This window comes from Sylvia atricapilla, chromosome 11, assembly GCF_009819655.1.
Source record: "Sylvia atricapilla isolate bSylAtr1 chromosome 11, bSylAtr1.pri, whole genome shotgun sequence".
Classification (NCBI taxonomy): domain Eukaryota; kingdom Metazoa; phylum Chordata; class Aves; order Passeriformes; family Sylviidae; genus Sylvia; species Sylvia atricapilla.
The window spans coordinates 18,834,197-18,852,421 of NC_089150.1; the positions used below are offsets into that span (position 1 = coordinate 18,834,197).

Below are 18,225 nucleotides of genomic sequence, written 5' to 3' on the forward strand. Positions count from 1 at the left end.
AGAGCAGCAGAACCCTCAGCCTCAAAGGAACTTTCAGTCAGTTCTTGAAAATCTGCTTCACTGACAAGGCACCCAGTGACAACACATCCTCACCTTCCCTCCTGCCAAGCCCTGGCATTCCTCAATCCATCAGGTCCAGCTGTCCAAAGGTTCAAAATATTTAAATGTCAGTAAGATTTAAACTCCATGCCCAATCACCTAACAAGACTGAGATGCTTGGGGTTTTTTTAAATCTATGGGGCATAAATGACAGAGTTTTGTATTTGATGTAAAAAAGGAATAAGAAGACACACTGAGATATTCTGAAAAATGAAAGATAAAATTGAGGAATACAACCAAGTTCACCACACATAAGCACCTGCAACATCTCACAGTTCCTAGGCACCAGAAAGGTGAAAAACAAGTTCTGTTCAGTTACAACACCCATATAAAGCACATGGCAGCTGAAGGAGTAACTACTGAGATGGCAGCAATAAAAACTGAGATAAACTGTAAGATAAGAGGAGACAGATGAAACCCAGAGAGTTTCTCTTAACTTATCCCCTGTGGGAAACTCCTTTGCTTCACCCTTCCAGGCAACAGATGAGACTAAAACAGAGGAGCTCCACTTGATTGTTCTGCTGAGCTGAGCTAAGGAGTAACAGGACAGCCACCAAAAACCTCCTTGTCCCTCCTGATATGAGTTGACAACACCCCAACATAACAGCCTTTATATTTAATATTTTCATATGCTGCCAACATTTCCTGAAAAATTCCAGAGAAAGCAGGAAATAACAACTGAAACTTGCATTTTGACAAAAGATAAGCTTCACAGCCACAAAGTTCCTTCCCTGCTCACGGGGTATGGTCCCTCCCTAACACTGCACACTGAAGCACAACCCAGAAGGGAAGATCACGGCAACATGTTTTAAGGTTGTTGCACACACAGAAAAACACAGACAGCAACTGCTATCAGCCTTCTGTAGGCCCAAATGTCAGTTCTATCTTTAATTGGGCATTTGCATCCTTCTCTCCCAGGATCTTTGCTGCAGAGTCTCAGAACTGGGTGTGAGTCCTCTCCTCCAGCAATGCCCTGCTCTCTCTTGCTATCAGCAGGGTTTTGCCATCTCTTCTGGCTGAGGACTGAGTCCCTGGCAGTCAAGGTTTTCTCAAAGATGTTCAGAGGTCTTTTCCTAGAAAACGGATGTCCCACACACCATCCTCAAGCTGTCCTTCCACCCTAACCTGAGGGCTCTGGTGGCACTCGGGGAGGAGCCAGCACTGAAGGGAAAAGATGAGAACAGAGGTCAGACCTGGCCCGGAGCTGACAAAAACCTGCCAAGTGGTCTCAGGGTGGAGGGGCACAGGAGAAGAAGAGAAATTTCACCAGATCCTCACAGTCTCCCGGGGAGAGACCGGGAATCCCTGCTGGGAAGTCGCTAAACCTGCTCTGGCATCCACCGTGCAAGGGTTTGCAGCTGGAAAGGTGGAACTTGTTGAAGAAACCCTAAGTGCCCTGCTGCAGCTATTCACAGCCAGCCCCCGGAGGAACCACAGCCTCACTAACACCTCTGCACTCACACACAGTCTGGGCTGGGAACACACAAGTTCTGGCACAGCATGGATAGCCATGTTCACCTCTGAAGCCTTAGTCCAGATTATTATTGTGGAAAACAGCCAGCCAGAAAAGCTGCTGCTTAGGAGGTGATTTCTGAGTAACTTACACCTTTCTCCTGTTCTCCAGCGCAAAGTTGGCTTCGAATTTATACAAATATATATAAAACCACCCCCCTGGAACTCCAGCAGCTCACTGCATGCACAGGTATGAGAGAATTAATGTGGCACCTAACTGAGAGCTTAGAGCTGACAGAAAGTAACATTTAACGACACAACCGAATATTGCACACCACACAAACCATTTCTGGCTCCTTCAGAGAACCCTGAACCGGCACAACAGCAGGAAAAAAGCACAGGTTGGAGATCACCTTAACAGGTAATTCATGTGCAGAACACAGCCCACCCTCTAGTGTCCTGTACCCTGGCAGCGATTTTATTCCCTCTGGGTATTTTGCTCCAAGCAATAATCGATTAAAGGCATTTTTTATTTGCTACTCTCATTTATTCCAGCTCCCCCAACATCCACACCAATTCATTCAAGTGAAAAGATGTTTGAAACTCTGTTCTAACGAGAAATTGAATTCAAAATAAAGGAGGAAAGATTTTACAATGATGCATTTGTAACTATATTCTTCTTACGTTTGTCTCTTCTAGAAAAACTAGCTTTTCTCTCTTTAAATTAATTACAAACATATTGCTGAAACATAATCATTACCAGACACTGGATTTATGTTTATGCCATGCTCAAATAATCCACTGCCAGCTGGTTGTTTTCATGTGTATTTCTAAAAATTTTCTTTAAATCTTTTCTTCCTGCAGCTCATCACTTTCATGAAAATGACTTCAAGCAGCCTTTCTCCAACTGACAAACAGCAACAGGAGCATTCAAAGAATATCTTAAGATATTAAAGTACATCAGTCCCCTTGTAGATCCAGGACTGCTGGGAAACTGATACTGATTGCTTTCATTTTAAATGTTCAGCCTAAGCAGAAAAATAATGCCATTTACTGCTGCCAGTCCCCCAGGAACTCTGCACACTGTGACCAAGACTGCACTTTTCATTAGTGCTTTTTGCACACATTACACATCCTGCTAATGAAGCACTGGAACAAGTATTAAACCAAAAGCACAGAACAGCTCTGGAATGTGCACATCTGACAGGAACAAATTCCTGGAGATCAGTCACTCATATACAGTCAATACATTCACAGCATTCATTCCAGTTCTAAAGGTATTGGAAGTTACTCTGATTTTTTTTTTTCCATGAGCAGGACAAATTGCTGGGTTGAACTGTGAAAAATTTCAGTCTCCCTCTGTAAGGAATGCCAAAACTGAATTAGGTACTGAATTAGGCTGAAAGCTCACGTTACAAAACTGAACTCTCACTCCACCGACTAGGTACTTTCTCCTTTCTTTTTTCTGGAACAACCCCCCAAAACTTTTTAAAACACGTCAAAGCAGTTCTCCCTGCCAACACACACATGCTGCCATTTTTATCCACACAAATTCATGGAATTTTGTGTTTCATGGAATACACCCACAAAGACAGAACAACACAGAACAAAGTTCAGAATCCATTTCAAACTGAAGACTTCTGTCAGTCATTATAAGCTTGAAAAGCTGCTTAGAAGCAAAGTTTTCCTCTCTGACAGAAAAAGATCACTGATCCATTTAACTATGGCCTTTTCTTCTCCCACACAGTAATTAATTGATCTAATATTGCTTGGGTGACCAATTCTCTGGGGGAAAGCCAGAAATTCAAACCAGACAAATCATCTATAGCAATATTTTTTAAAAGTAGCTTTCCAGAGCAGTAGAGGATAAATATGGACCCATTCCTATATTAACAAATAAAGCTGTGATCAGTGGAAATATGAATGTAGGGCATGAATTTGGATCAGTGTAACAACCCAGACAGATAGATCCCTCTCACATCTACAAGGTTGGTGCTTTTCCTTCATGTGTCCTTCATTTGAAGAGATCAATGCCAAAAACCAAACTCCCCCCTAAGACAACTGACGAAAATTAAAAATTAACAGAAGGAAATGTCAGTGTTCAGGAAAAAAAACCAAACAGAACAAAAAACAACTGAAACATGCAAAATTTCTGCCTCTGTTGCTCTGAACTTGGAAGAATCTTTTCTTCTCTTTTTCTTTATTTATCAGCAGTATTCTGATTTTGATCACTACTTCAGCCTTCAGGGAAAAAAATAAAATTGCTTCTCCAACAAGTGGGCCTTACAGTAAGGAGAACATAAGCAATACAATTCTCGATCTGCTTTCAGACTTAGCCATTTGCAAGGTTATTATCTTTTTGTATTTAAAAGCTGCTGTCAGATTAGAGCCCTGGCTAGTAAGGACAAACCAAGTCAGACTCCCTGGCTGCAGCAGGCTGTACTTTGGGCTCTGCTTAGCAGGGATTTGTCACCAAAGCAATCTGCACCTTTGGCCACCCTGTGCCTGCTCTCTGTTGGCTGTAACAGCTCCAGGCGACTTTTCCCAGCCAATTCTTCTGTTTGGTTTGTCCTTTCCACACAGATCACACCCATTTCTTTCCACGTGATATTTCTAGGAAATTCAAATGTGGAGCTCTGAGTTTCCCTACAAAACCACAATTCCTACATTAGAGAAACGGGAGTACTGAACACCCTGCATCTAAAAGAGGGATACAGAATCCAAAGCTTTGCCTTTCCCAAAGCAAAAAACCAATCCCAGGTAATAAGAAAAATGCAGCAGGTATTTCTAATCAGTCAGAGGGTTTTTAAATTGGATTTAAGTACAGCTACAGAGTTTATATAGATTCACAAACAACTTTATGGAATTCCTATTGAAACAGCAGGAAAGGGAAAAGCAAGCAAGGAAAGTGCTCATACATTTTGTACAAGTTTTGCTTACAAAGCACCTGAAATCTGCCATGTAATAAAACTTCCATTTTTCTTTAGTATAATATTTCATTTTTTTTTAATCTAACGTGCTCTTAACATCTAGAAAACTATTAAAGCTGAGGTGATATTTAAGACATGCTCCTTTTTTTAATTCAATGAACTCCAATTCATTACTAGAAACAAAAAGCACTGAACACTGCTTTTTATAGCTGACTGTATCAGAATCACATCACATGACAGTCCTGCCACTCAAGACTTCTTGTTTCTGTGCCACAATGGTAAATTCTTTTCAGGAGAATCCTCCAAAGGGAGATTTACAGAGAGAGCTCTTTAACGTGGGCCTTGCACTGCAGACAGACGTAGGACTACAAGTGTTTTGTCTTTCTTCACATGGTCAAAACACTCTGGACAAGGCTTTTTTTCCTACAAATCTCTCAATCAAGTGCACATACCTTCCCAGCCATGTGCCTGTTTGCATTCTGCACTTGCCCATGCCCCAATTGTTCCCAGCCTGAAAGCCCCAAACTGTGTTTGCAGTTGCCTGGAACTCATCCACTTTACAGCAAGGATGAAAAAAAGTCACTCAAATGTCAGCAATCCACCACATGCCCTTCCCACACGAGTTCTCAAGGATGAAACAAAAAAGTGACTGAGGAGCTCAGCACAAAGAATGCCTGGCTCTGTCCTCCCTCGGTGTGTAGGAAATGCAGCAGCACTGAGAACAGCCCAGACTGAGAGCTTTGGGAGAAGAAGGAACAGCCTGAGGATTACTGAAGAAGCTGTACAGAGTGTTAAAGAGCACTGCAAAGCAGCAGGCAAGGCTGAATTATCTGCACACCCCGACAGGCTGCAGTGCCCCAGAGCCAGGTGTTCCTCCCCTGCCTTCACTCAGGGCAGCCTGCAGCAGCCAATGAAGTGATTCGATGAACTGTGGGCTCTGGGCCAGGCCTGCAGTGCCACGTGGAGGTCAATGATGTGATTCCAAGAGCTTGGAAACACGGTCCAGACGGGCAGAGGGCAGGCACAGCGACACCAGCCTGGAAACAGCCTTCAGAGAGCTTCTGGAGGAGATAAAACAAAGCATTCTCCCTTGTGCTTTAGAACCAAAGGCACCTGGGAACAGCTGGATATATCCTTCCACAACATAACACCTGGACAGCTGTAACAGCTTTATTTCCTTGGTTTGTATGCCCCTGTATTTGCTAAGAAACCTGAACTAAATGGCAAATAAAAACGGAATGTACATAAAAATTTAAGACTGTATACAACAAAAAAAACACTTAAGACTATGTCAAACATTTACTGTCCTGAAAGCCTCCAAAAGAAAGTATGTTCCATTTGAACATTACCTTATTAAATACACTCACAAACTTACAGTTCTGGCTTGGGTGAGTTTTTATGTATTTAGCCCAGTGCCATAGCAGCCTTTTGTTTCAGAGATAGAATCTGAAGATAAAGTCACAGACACGATTTATGTCAGCTCTGGATTATTCCCAACAGAGCTGCAGTTGTGTGCAAAGGCAAATGCTGCACGGAGAAGACAGGCAAGTATCAAGAGCTGACGTCCTAAACTGAGGAAGGGCTCTTCCCCTGCAAAGTAAATACCCAGGGAGACTGACTCAGGTAAGAGCTTTAGTTAAATACAGACTTCTGATAAAGCAAATCCTGTAACAACTCAAGTTCCATATCAATTTAGGGGCATTTTACAAAAAACAAAAAGTGAATTTTAGCAGCAGTGCAAGAGCTGGGCTGAGCTGAGTTTCCCTGCCTGAAGGAAAGCTCCAGGCATCTCCAAAGGAAGAATGGGGCAGGAGAAGGAGGAAGGCAAAGAGAACAAGAGAAAGTTCTTTATACCTTTAGTTTTCCTTTCAGCAAATGAAGTCCTATGACAAAAGGATGAAGCACATCATCTGTGGAAGACAAAAAAACAGAGGATATTTATATTTTAATAGACAAACATATAAATGCACTATACCAAATAAATAGGGGGGAAAAAAAAAAAGCACATCAGTGATAAATTATCATCCTTCTACTTTGAGTTTTCAGGGTCTTCCAACCTTTCATTATTTGGTGCAGCATTTCAGTGTAAGGAGACAGAGTGCATGACAACCAGAGTTACCCAGCTCCACGGCATCTCATCCTTACTCCAAAAATCCAGAAAAAATGTTTTACGAGATTTTTCTAAAAACTCACTGAAATAAGAATTAAATAGGAGTTGAATACTCCCTTCTTACACCTCAGTTCCTCACTCAAACACCTTGCTGACTCACAAATGTTGACAAGTCTTGCAGACAAAACAAACAGTAACAAGCAGCCAAGGCTCTTGAAGGCTCTTTGTATCTTGCATAAAAGCACCAAGTGTGAGAGGAAGAATTCCTACAGAGCTGAAGAGATCCTGATGGGCTCATCCTCCACAAATCGTTCTCTTCTCCACACTAAGAAGTCTCAGCTTCCTCATGTCTTTATAAGAAATGCATGAAAAAAAAATCAAGAAGAGATCTGATATTGCCAGCTCACTTTTGGTTACAGGTTTGCTTGTCTCGTCTGGACAGAGCAGGTGAGGAAAAAATTAAAATGAATAAATAAAAAAAAAGCTGCAGGGATTTTATCAAGACAGCAGATTTTCAAAGATTAATGAGAAACCAGATGAATGCTTCAGACCTCCACCTTGAGTCGTTTTCAGTCATCGAAAAAGCAAAACCTGCTGACAGTCTGAACTGTGAATTCACCCTGCTTACACCTGGCACACCTGTCTCCAACTAACCTTAAGGAATGTGGCATATAAAATACTGTAAATATGCTTTCCATCATGGAAAAAGATAAGCAGAGTGACTGGGGAGAAGGGAGGAATTCTGGTTTTCTCACACCAGAGGAAAAGGGGAGATCTTTAGTTATAACCAAATACAAGCGACGACAATGAGTCACTAAGATGGATAATGTTACATGAAAAAAGGAGAGAGAACTGATGGGGAAATTGCACTTACAGAACGAAAACCCAAAGCATTTCTACAGTAAAATCAGCAAGAAGAAAAAGGAATCTCATGTATACATCAAGAAGAGACAGCACAGCATAAAACAAGTGGGATAGGCTGAAGAAAGCAGGTGCAGTATTTCTATCTGCCACCAAAGCAATAGTTGTAAGGCAGGAAAAATTACTTACTTTTCTTGCCAGATAAAGAGACACAAGACAAAAAAATCAGCAAGAACATCTGCTAACAGAACTGGCAACAAGGAGGGTTTAAGAAATGAAAGAGTTGCCCAAAAGGCCAACTGTTACTACAGATGTGAGATTCAATTAAACCTGAGCAGAACTGGTCACCTAAGCCAATGGCAGAGCAGGAGGAGAAGAAAATCCCTGTCCTGGAGGAAGTTTCCTGCTTGCAGGATTTTCACCTGAGGTGCTCTGAGGAGCAGGAGAAGGAGCAAGGCCTGCGGGGGCCTGTAAAGGGAATGCTCAATTCACACAAATTCATCACTCACGACACCTCAGTGTCAAACCACGGCTTTGGGAAGATTCTGCCCCAGATCTGCTCCTAAAATGCACAAAGAGCCAGGACAAAAGGCTGCGGTTTGGGTTTCAGTGTTGTCAATCACTAGTGAAAGACAGATGTTCTAGTGATGGTTTTTAGAAAACACCTTGTATTTGAGATAAGGTAATGACAAATGTCAGACATTTCAGCAGTCACACATCGGTTGTGACACTTGTGCCACTGAACCCCCTTGCCTCACTGTCAGGGCATTTCTGCTTTTTGCTCCAGTTTCCACTACAAATATTTGGGTAGATCCAGCGTTTTGTCACTGGCAGTGCCGATCATTTACTCCCAGAAAAAAAAATAATTTATTATAGTGTGCAGCAATACAAAATAATGTTTAGTCAGCATCAGCCTGGTCTTTTAGAAATTAGGACAAAACCTCATACTCTACTTATGAGGGAGCTACACTGTTAACCTCCATCTTCAAAAACTCCCACTGCCTATTTGAAGTCTCCACATGAGAAACTGAGAAAGACAAAATAATCAATATACAAAGGAACCTAAAATTTAAAAAAAGAAAAACTCTTGTCAGGCATAAAATACACAAACAAGAGTGAAAGAATCTTTTGCAGTCATAGCTACATGATTATCTGCGCTGACAGAAGAAAAACTATTTTTCAGTGTAAGTTTTAACTATTTTTCAGTTTTCAATTTTAACGTCAATCTGCCCAATTTCACTGAACGTTTTCTTCAGTGCATACAGCACTTTGTGACAGAAAATCCTTCCAGGTACTGTCCTGTAGTCCAACATCACAAGGGCAGATCTTACTGGAATAGGTAAAAATAGCAGCAGTGATCATGCCAAAGGACAGTCTTTCCACTACAGGGGCAGTGCTTGCATTGCAACATCAGCTGGCTCTCTTTTTATAACCTCACCACTGCCAGGGAGTGACTTACACAGGCAACTTAAAAGGCTGCAGAAATGCAAGATTGAGCTGTGCCCTGTTTGTGAGCTGAAATCAATCCCCTGCATCACTGTGACCCTGAGGCTCTGCTGCAGCACTGGTATGGCCTGGCTGAGCTTTCTACCTGCTCCAAAGCCTTTAGCACACAGGGATGATGTCACTCTCAATTCAGCCTATTTCTTGTCAAATGTCAGCACAAAATTAGAGGCTTGCACACTTTGCTGCTCCTTTTGGCTGCAGAACACTGGAAGCTCCTTAATTTACTCCGTTCTCTGCCAAGCACACGACCCATCCTCTGAAGAAGTCCTTTCATCTCATTTCTGCAGGAAAAGCAGCCTGGAACAACCCCTCCCCAGCACTGAACTCTCCAAATGTTGGGGGTTTTTTTCCACATAAAGATAACAACCATCCCAACCTGAGCATTCAACCTGCGAGCCCAGTGATCAAACAAAGGCAGAAATGTTGTTTTACCAGAAGAGACTCTGCTCCATAGCCAGCAGCCTGACTTGCAGGTGACCAAAAGTGCTTACCTTTCTAATTAGGCACCAGGGAAACCTGCCCCCTCCCATCTCACCACCACAAACAGGTTCCTGCCTGCTCATCCTCCAGATGGGGATTGATTGGACACAGCTTCCCAAAGCCATTGGAGGCAGATGGGGAGGGAAAAGCAAGCTCAGGAAAAGCAGGGATCACTGAGCTGGCATAGGTGCTGCTCTCACACTTTTCTGCCTCAATCTAAGAAAAACTGACTGATCATCAACACGTTTACCTCTCCTTCAAGCTGCAAGTCCTGGGATAATCAGAGATGTTGGTTATTTGCACACAGTGGCCCCTGTACTGTGTGTTTATTTTAAAAACTAAGCATCAGTCTCATGCAAATTCAGGAGTAAAGAGAGTTTAGACACTTTCAATGCATGAATTTTATAACACAAGTTTCACCAATAAAAACCCCAAACACATCACAGCAGAAATAGACAAGAACTGAAATAATATTTTAATGGGGCTATGTAAAGGTAAGATCTGAAGGAATTCAATTTCTATCAGAAATCATCAAAATAAGGAGAATACTAACCCAACAGTAGTCTTGGAATTAACAATTAATAGATAAGCTCTGAACTTCAGGAATTGAAAAAAAAAAAAAAAAAAAAAGGTCTTCCTGACTGTGAAGGTGAAGCCACATCCTGTGCCAAAAATACGACTTTCAGAGAAACTTTAGAATGAATTTTCTAAAGCAAAGTTTCAGCAATCTCCAGTTCCCATGTATCAAAATACACCTTTCCAAGGGAAAGCTGCACAGGTAATTACAGGCACTCCTACCTCCACATTAAGTGGAATTAAAATCCACTCCACTTTCTCTTTTACAAGAAACTTTTAATAGTGTATTTTCTATGGTAATGATTTGGAAACAATATAAATAGCATTTTTTGGGGTGGCAATAAATGAAGCATTAAAAAAACCCTGACGTATGATTAACGGTATTTTTTCTTCCCAGTGTAATGTTCCCCCCTATACCTGCTCTGCTTTGCAGGATTCTCCCTCTGTGTTCCTACATTTCTGCAACAATTCCATGCAAACAAAAGGGAGTAAAGGCATCTTCACCTGCCTCATCATGCTCCTTCAGTCTCACCAAAAAGTCCTACGTAAAATCTCACGTTTCTTATACTCAAAGAAAATCTGAATAAAGAAAAAAGAATGATAATTTAGTCATCTCTACCATAGGTAGTGAGTAAAGAGAGCAGTCCCTTTTGTGGTGTGCTAACAGACTGAAAAACCACTATAAAATACTGCAAATATGAGCAGACCTTGAGCAAACACTGTTAAATGGCTGAGAACAAGAAAGACAAAGATGCAAAAGCCAGCACAAACAAATTACTGGTAGAGATGACAGGGACATACACTGGCAGCAAACTAAAAGGCATGACAGAAAAAGGAAAATCGGTCACGTGTTAAAATATTTCAATATATACCTTAAACATTTTCCCCTACGAAAGCATTAGAGACATCTTTCTCCCAGTTCTGCACTATCCTGCATCTGTCTCCTGGCAATCCCAAAACCCCCCCCGTCAGAACTCCGGCTCGTTCCACGGTGATAAAGTTTATGTAAGACATTAATGGGGGCTCAGAGCCGTTCCTTAAAGGCCGAACCTGGGAGCCAGCTTTAATTAATCTGGTTAACCCCACGCCACACCCAGCTGCGAGTCAGGGAAGCAACAACCTCCCTGTGCCTGCCAACTAAAAATACCCCCACGGCTCCAGTGCAGCGCCGATACTACGTGTGGCCATGGGAATGGCCCGTTAATTAATTAATGAACGCCCTCGTGTCTGTCAGCTGCTCCTCACAACTGCGGCGCTCCGGGGGACAACCGATGGCAGCTACAAAAGCGGAGCTCAAGCCGAGCTGAAGAGCAGCACACAGCAATCAGAGACAAAGGAGGCCCAGGGAGCAGGAGACGCGGGTCCCGTGGGCAGATGTCCCCACAGTGCCCGGCACACACGGCACAGGCGTCTGCTCCTCACCACGGTCACAGATGATGTGCAAGGCAATCCTCCAGCTCTGCTGCCTGCAGAGAAACTGCTCTGCTTTAACTGGGCTGCCGCTGCCGGGAGCGGCACAGGAGAAACCTGCCACGCCTGCACCTGCAAACAAACCCCGCAGTGCCACACAGACCCCGAGCTCTGCTGCTAAAATCTCCCATGCCATCACACGGACCACATCGCTTCAAAGCCGGGCAGCAGGCTACTGAGGTAAACGTGCTATTTATTGATTATCAGCTCTAATTCCGAGCTTGGAAAATGCTTGTCTCATTTACAAAATGACTCCAGACCAGCGCTTTGTTTATCCTCGTCTGCTGCGTGCACTGCAGCATTTCAGTACACAGGATGACCATATTCTATTAAACTGTAAAAGGTCAGTACACAGTGCTGCAATAAAATCAACTTTGTGTAAAACAGATGACATTTATAGTACAAACACAATATTCAAGTCACTAAAGGAATAAACGTGCGCCAGCTGCTTTTCAAAGCAGAAGTGTTGTTTACAGAAAAACAGCGCACGCAGCAAGAGCCGGCAGAGAGCTGGGAGAATTCTTCACAGAACTTGGGCCAAAAGAGACTTTCTTTTCAGGAAAAAAGTAACATCATCATTAAACGTGGTTACCCGTACAGAATAAAGTGTATATCCACTTCATGCTCTCTCAAAAGCCATGAGCTAATGCATGCTCATTGCTAAAATACCTTGTTAATTTGTCATAAAGTCAGAATTTTTAGCCAAGTCCCTGCTGTTACATCAACTCCTTTTTCAAGTAACTTGTAGAGCTGACCAAATGTTTCCACAACTTTATTCAGTATACACTGGATGTATTTCCTACCAGAAAACACCAAAGGGTATTGCATAAGCAATTACACAAAATCAATCAAACGCGGTACAATGTAGATGTCAACATGTCTGTTTCCAAATTCAACTCATGTGAAACTTACTGAAATCACGCTTCAATCACAGTGCTTGAAATTTGGTGAATCACAAGTTTTCATCTCGTTTTGATGGCTTTTGTTGCTTCCCCAAATAAAGATTACTGTAACTACCACAATTTGATGGTTTTGTTATAAACAGAAGACCAAACACTATTTTTCATTAAACACTCTTTAGATTTCTGTGCTTTTAATTTAGAAGATGGTCCACGAACTTATTTCTTACAACACAACCATCCTTTTCAGTCAGTCATTTGCACACAGCGGCCAAACACTCATTTGTTTCCTGAATTGCCATGGAAGTTTTGGAAATGGGGCAGCACAAATCCCGTTATCCCCGTTCCACTGGTGGTAGGTTACAGTGGCACCCGACTGTCCTGCCCCTCCTCCAGCAATTCTCGGGAATTTCTCATTCTTAAAGCCAGGCAGAGGCACAAAGAACAGGGCATTCCCACAGGATACAGAAATAGGAAGGCGAAGTGTGGGGGAATTCCTTGCTCTCCAGCAGCCAGGGCATCCCACCAGGAGCCCCAGTGCAGGGCAAGCCCTCCCTCCTGCCCAGGGAGACAGGACAGAACCGGCACACGCGGGAAGGGCAGCAGGAGAACTCCTGCGGGAGCTGAAGCACAGCAGCAGCACAGGGGCTGCAGGTGTGACCAAGGTGTGCCCAAGGGAACGGCTCCGGCAGCACACCCTGTGCACGGAGACACCCAAATATCAACCCGCACTCAACTCTCCAAGCTCATTTGCTGTACGAACTTAATTAGCAATGTAAAAACAATTTAAACATCCTGTATCCAGAACAGCAATTCAACTCCTGCACTGAAATCTTGACTGTAGACTCCTTGATATAAAACAACTCAACCTCACAGCTTTTGGTTCCCATCTCCTACAAGAGCCTGGAAACCAACAGCTCTGAATTTCATGTTTTCCAACAAGGAAAACTTGGTTTTTCTTCTCAACTCCTGGTTTTCCAACAGTGCAAAGAGGCACATAAATAATCTGGGGGGAGGAGGGGAGTAGATGTCCCAGAAGAAATTACTGCTGATGTAGCGTACCAAGAAGTGCTGACCAATGATTTCCGTGGGTCATGTCTGTGGTTTAGAAAATGAGTTATTTTAATAAGATGTAGTAAGTTCAGGCCCTGAGACAGCAGTGACTTCATATGTAATTTGAACAGAATGCACGGTCAGTTAAGAATAAAAAATGGAAAAGGAATTAGACTGAAAAAAAAGGTTTAGATCTGCTTTGGAAAAAAAAGTAGGCATTTTTTTCTGCCACTTCCAGCTTTTCCTTCGAAGCAGGTTAATCAGCAGTGTTGCACAATAAGCTGTCCACTCCTGAAGATATTAATAGTAACAATCCATATGTAAAACCATATTCCAGGTCTCTGAAAGCATCACTGCCCCAGCCCAACGATGCTACTTCACTTCTGACTTAATAATCTAAGATTAAATTGCTTACTACATTAATCAGTCACCATATTCATCTCATGAGCACACACAGAGATCCCTACATCTTTCATGATTAATTGCAGCCTCAGGGTTTGCCTGCAGAAAACTCTCATTAAGACAAACCAAACTAAAGCCACTTCCATTCTGAGTGGGTGTCCCCAGAAGAGATTTAAGTGATTTGCCTGGAATTAACTCTCACATTCATCACCTCAGTCTCTCCTTCTGCACTGACACTGCAGACACATCCTGAAGAATAAGCATGCCCATTCCAGTGATCTTCCAGTTTGGCACAATGCAGTGATCCTTCAGGCAATAGCTAGAGCTGAGTTTTTCAGAACCATTAAAATAAAAAACATAAAATAAAAATAAATCATCTTCATATTTTAAGCTGGCTTCAGTTTTGGAAGGATTTTGAGTTTTACACCACTTGAGAGCCTTCTGGTTCTGCACACCAACAACCTGCAGCTGGAACAAATCCCACTGCAACTGGTTCTGCAGTCTCACTGGCCCAGCCAAAGTCCTGCATTTATGGATGTCACCTCCAGGCTAAGAAGGAAACAATTCTACACAAGTCATTTGACCTGTCACAGGCGAGATGAACAAGGGACAGCAGTGGGACAGGCAGGTTACTGGTGTGTATAGTCAGGCTGGAGATAAAGAGAAGCAGGAAACAGGACAGGGCTACAGCCCAGGCTCTGCACCAGCACCACTGCTACACGGCAAGGCTGAACAGCTCGCAAGGGACCAGGACACCGAACAATCTTACTCCTCTTAGCAAATGCCTAGCGGATTTTAAGTTGCAAAAACTAATCAAGAAAGCAATTCCAACCGAAGAATGGCCGAGCAGAAAGAATTCACTTGTGCCGATACACCTAAAGGCGTTTTCTCCTCCCAGTTGAGCAGACTATGGATCACAGTAACAGGAGGGTCAGGTGGAAGCGCAGGAGGGACAAAGCTACAGCATCACAACGGGGACCCGAGGAGAGCGGGCCAGCGCAGCCCCAGCTGTGGGCACGGCACAGCTCCAGCTGTGCGGGATGCTCATCCCACTGCTGATCTTCTCCTGGACAGGGCACGGCTCCAGGGCTGCGGGATGCCCGCTCTTCATTCTAACCCTACACAGGGCACGGCTCCAGGGCTGCGGGATGCTCATCCCACTGCTGATTCTCCCCTGCACAGGGCACAGCTCCAGCTGTGCGGGATGTTCATCCCACTGCTCATCCTTCCCTGCTCAGGGCACGGCTCCGGGGCTGCGGGATGCCCGCTCTCAGTCTCCCGGCTCAGGGCACGGCTCCGGGGCTGCGGGATGCCCGCTCTCACGCTCCCTGCTCAGGGCACGGCTCCGGGATGCCCGCTCTCACTCTCCCTGCTCAGGGCACGGCTCCGGGGCTGCGGGATGCCCGCTCTCAGTCTCCCGGCTCAGGGCACGGCTCCGGGGCTGCGGGATGCCCGCTCTCACGCTCCCTGCTCAGGGCACGGCTCCGGGATGCCCGCTCTCACTCTCCCTGCTCAGGGCACGGCTCCGGGATGCCCGTTCTCAGTCTCCCGGCTCAGGGCACGGCTCCGGGATGCTCACCCCGGGCGCTGCGGGCCCACCCGCGCGGCTCCGCGCTAGCGCTGACAGGCGGCGGCCACGACCCAGCCCCGCTCCCCCGACCCTCGGGCACCCTCGCCCCGCCCCGGCCCTCTCGGCACCCACCCCTCCGGCCCAGCCCGGGCAATCCGGCCGCGAAGTTCCGCGGGCCCGAACCCACCCGGTTTTCCTCTTCCTTCCCCAGTGTCCGCCGGGGCCGAGCGGCCGAGGCGGCGGCCGGGTCAGCGCGCCCGGGGCCGAGCCCGGAGCGGCGCCAGCGCGGCACGGAGCGCTGTAAAGAGAGGAAATACGGGGAACGGCTCTCCCGCTCGCCCCTGGCCCTCCCCGGCCACCCGTACCTGTGTCCCGGGCCCCCGGCGGGTCCCCCGCGCCCCGGTCCCGCCCGGCGCCTCTCGTTCCGCGGCTCAGAGAAAATGGCGGCCCCGCGCCCAGGCAGACATTTATCCCCGCCCATCGGCCGCTCGGCGCTCGACGCTGTCCCTGCGCCCGTCTGCTCGGCCGCTCCCGCCTCCCCGCCTGGCGCGGGAGCGCCGAGCCGCGGATCGGCCGCTCCGCCCCGCCGCCATTTGGGAGCGGCTGAGGCGCCGCGGGCTCGGCTCAGGGAGGAGGGAGGGTAGGAGCGGATCCCGAAGGGACCCCGCCGCCGCTGCGCCTCCGGCCCTGCCCGCCACCCGGCCTGGGAGTGCGGCGTGAGCGCTGCCGCCGCGCCGGGGGCTGGAGCGGGCGCCGCTGGGGCGGCGGAGCCGGCTCTCCTCAGGGAACCGCAGCGCTGCCGCCTCACCGGCGCCCTCAGCTCCCGGAGCCCGCCGCCTCCCTCCGCCCCGCACCGGCGGTTGAATCCCTCAGTAGTTTGATAATTAATTCGTTAATTAATCAGCCCCGATGTGTGGACACGGACGGCAGCGGCCGCGCTGGCGGGGCAGAGCCCGGAGCCGTGCCGATCCAGCCATGCCTTACCTGGGCAAAGCGAGCCCTGTCCTACCTGAGCAAAGCAAAGGCCGGCTCTGAAGGGAGCGGGCAGCAATTCCCAAGGGGCGGTACGTGCTGAGGGGTGGGGTGTGAGCTGCTGGGAGAGGTATCTGGGGAGAAATAATAAATAAATTTTAAAAAATAGCGTGCAAGCTCTTTTCCTGGAAGAGACGGGGACCAGCTGTCAGGCAGCAATCCTGTGTAACTCGGCACAGGCTCCGTGGAAAAGCGGGGATAGCAAAGGGCTCTGCTCGCTGTGAACTCACTTGTTTTAGCTCTGAAAATGTACAGAACGGCACATCAAAATAGTAAACAGATTATCACCCCAAAATACAACTTCTCAGGGTAGCTAGAGCAAAGGAAAACGTTTCTCCCAGAACTATTTTTAAAGAGCATTACACGCTTGCATTTACAGTCACGTAAGTTACACTAATTGTTAATTAAATAAGCGTTACTCTAAAAAAGAGCCTCCAGCAAAATTCTAAGCCTTATTTTGGATTTCTCTTCAGAAGAAAGTTCTGATATAAACCAAAACCTGAGTTCAGCTAAAGTCACATTAACCTCAGAGAGGCATAGCAAGGACAAGGAAAAATCAGCACTTTTGAGTCTGCCTCTCCTAAGCACCAAATAAGAAAAAAAAAATCCCCAAACATAAGAGAGTCCTTAGGTCCTGGTGCTCTCCAAAAATACAAAATACAAAAATACACTCCAAACAATATGTACAATAGTCACATGGCTTTAGACTAAGCATGTCCATGTAATATGGTGGAGTAGTACAGATTTTAGCAAAATATGCAAAAGGATCTTAAAATGCTGTAATATAAAATATAAACACAATGAGGAGCTTGAAAAGAAAGAGGGAAAAGGGGGAAAACCACTTCAAGAAGAGGAGGTTTTGACAAAGACCTTTCATAAAGTTTTAAATTTCTTTCAAAAGAAGACTGGAACAGTGACGGAGTGTAGTCATGGAGCAAATAAACACAGATCTGGAGGAAAGCAAGCCAGATTTCAGAGTTAAACAATGCAACACATGCAAAGAAAGACAACAGCTGCAAGAAAGAAACAGAAAAGCAAACAGGGAAACTGCAACATTACAGCACCGAAGTAGAAGGGAAACAAAAACTGAACAGACTTTCCAAAATAAACCGAAAATTATCAGCATTCTTCCCCAGGCTGATCTGGTTTATGTTTGTGGTGAGATGTTTAAAGTGTGAATGTCCAGGTATGAGACTTTCCCTTGTCCAGGCACATCATCAGACCTTACATTTTCACCATCTGGAGGGTTTCCCACCTGTATAAAAGGCAGCCTGGGGGGCAGTTAGGAGGAGAATGAAAACCACTGGGCTTTAAGGCTGTGACAGCACCATTATCCTGAGCTGTGAGGGGATTCATTCCCTTTCCTGCAGTGGGTTTTATCACACAGGCAAAGCCATCTCAGCCTCCTCACAGTCCAAAATGGGAGGGATGATCCCAGGGTTGAGAAGAGTTTTCACACTGACTGCTGGAAAGGAGCACGGAAAAGGGAAACCTTTCCTTATTTGTGGTGATTCCGTTTGCTGTGTGCAATATTCCTGTGTTCCCAGTCATCACTGGGGGATCCTCCAAAAATATCAAATGTTTAAAGTGGCACCACGTAACCTTAATTGTATCTTTAATACCTCTAAGCCTCAGAAGAATGAGCAGCAAGAATTAGGAGTGGAATGCTGGCCGGGAAAAAGAAGAAACGCATATACACACTTTCTTATGGAATTTTGGGGTTCAAATCTTCCTCCCTTTCTCCTCAAGCCCAGGATTGCTGTAGACAAACTCTGCCATTTTATC

The 18,225-nt window shown here is 45.5% G+C and overlaps 1 protein-coding gene across 4 annotated transcripts in view; it reads right to left on the reverse strand.

The window, feature by feature from the left end:
• RAF1 (Raf-1 proto-oncogene, serine/threonine kinase) overlaps positions 1–15,847 on the reverse strand; it is a 37,541-nt gene extending 21,694 nt beyond the window's left edge. For all 4 annotated transcript variants that reach the window (XM_066326950.1, XM_066326949.1, XM_066326948.1 and 1 more), the window contains exons 1-2: positions 15,774–15,847; positions 6,336–6,391 (exon numbers count right to left, since the gene is read on the reverse strand). The gene's annotated coding sequence lies outside the window, so the exon portion shown is untranslated. The remainder of the gene's footprint in view (positions 1–6,335; positions 6,392–15,773) is intronic.
• Between the last annotated feature and the right edge of the window lie 2,378 nt (positions 15,848–18,225).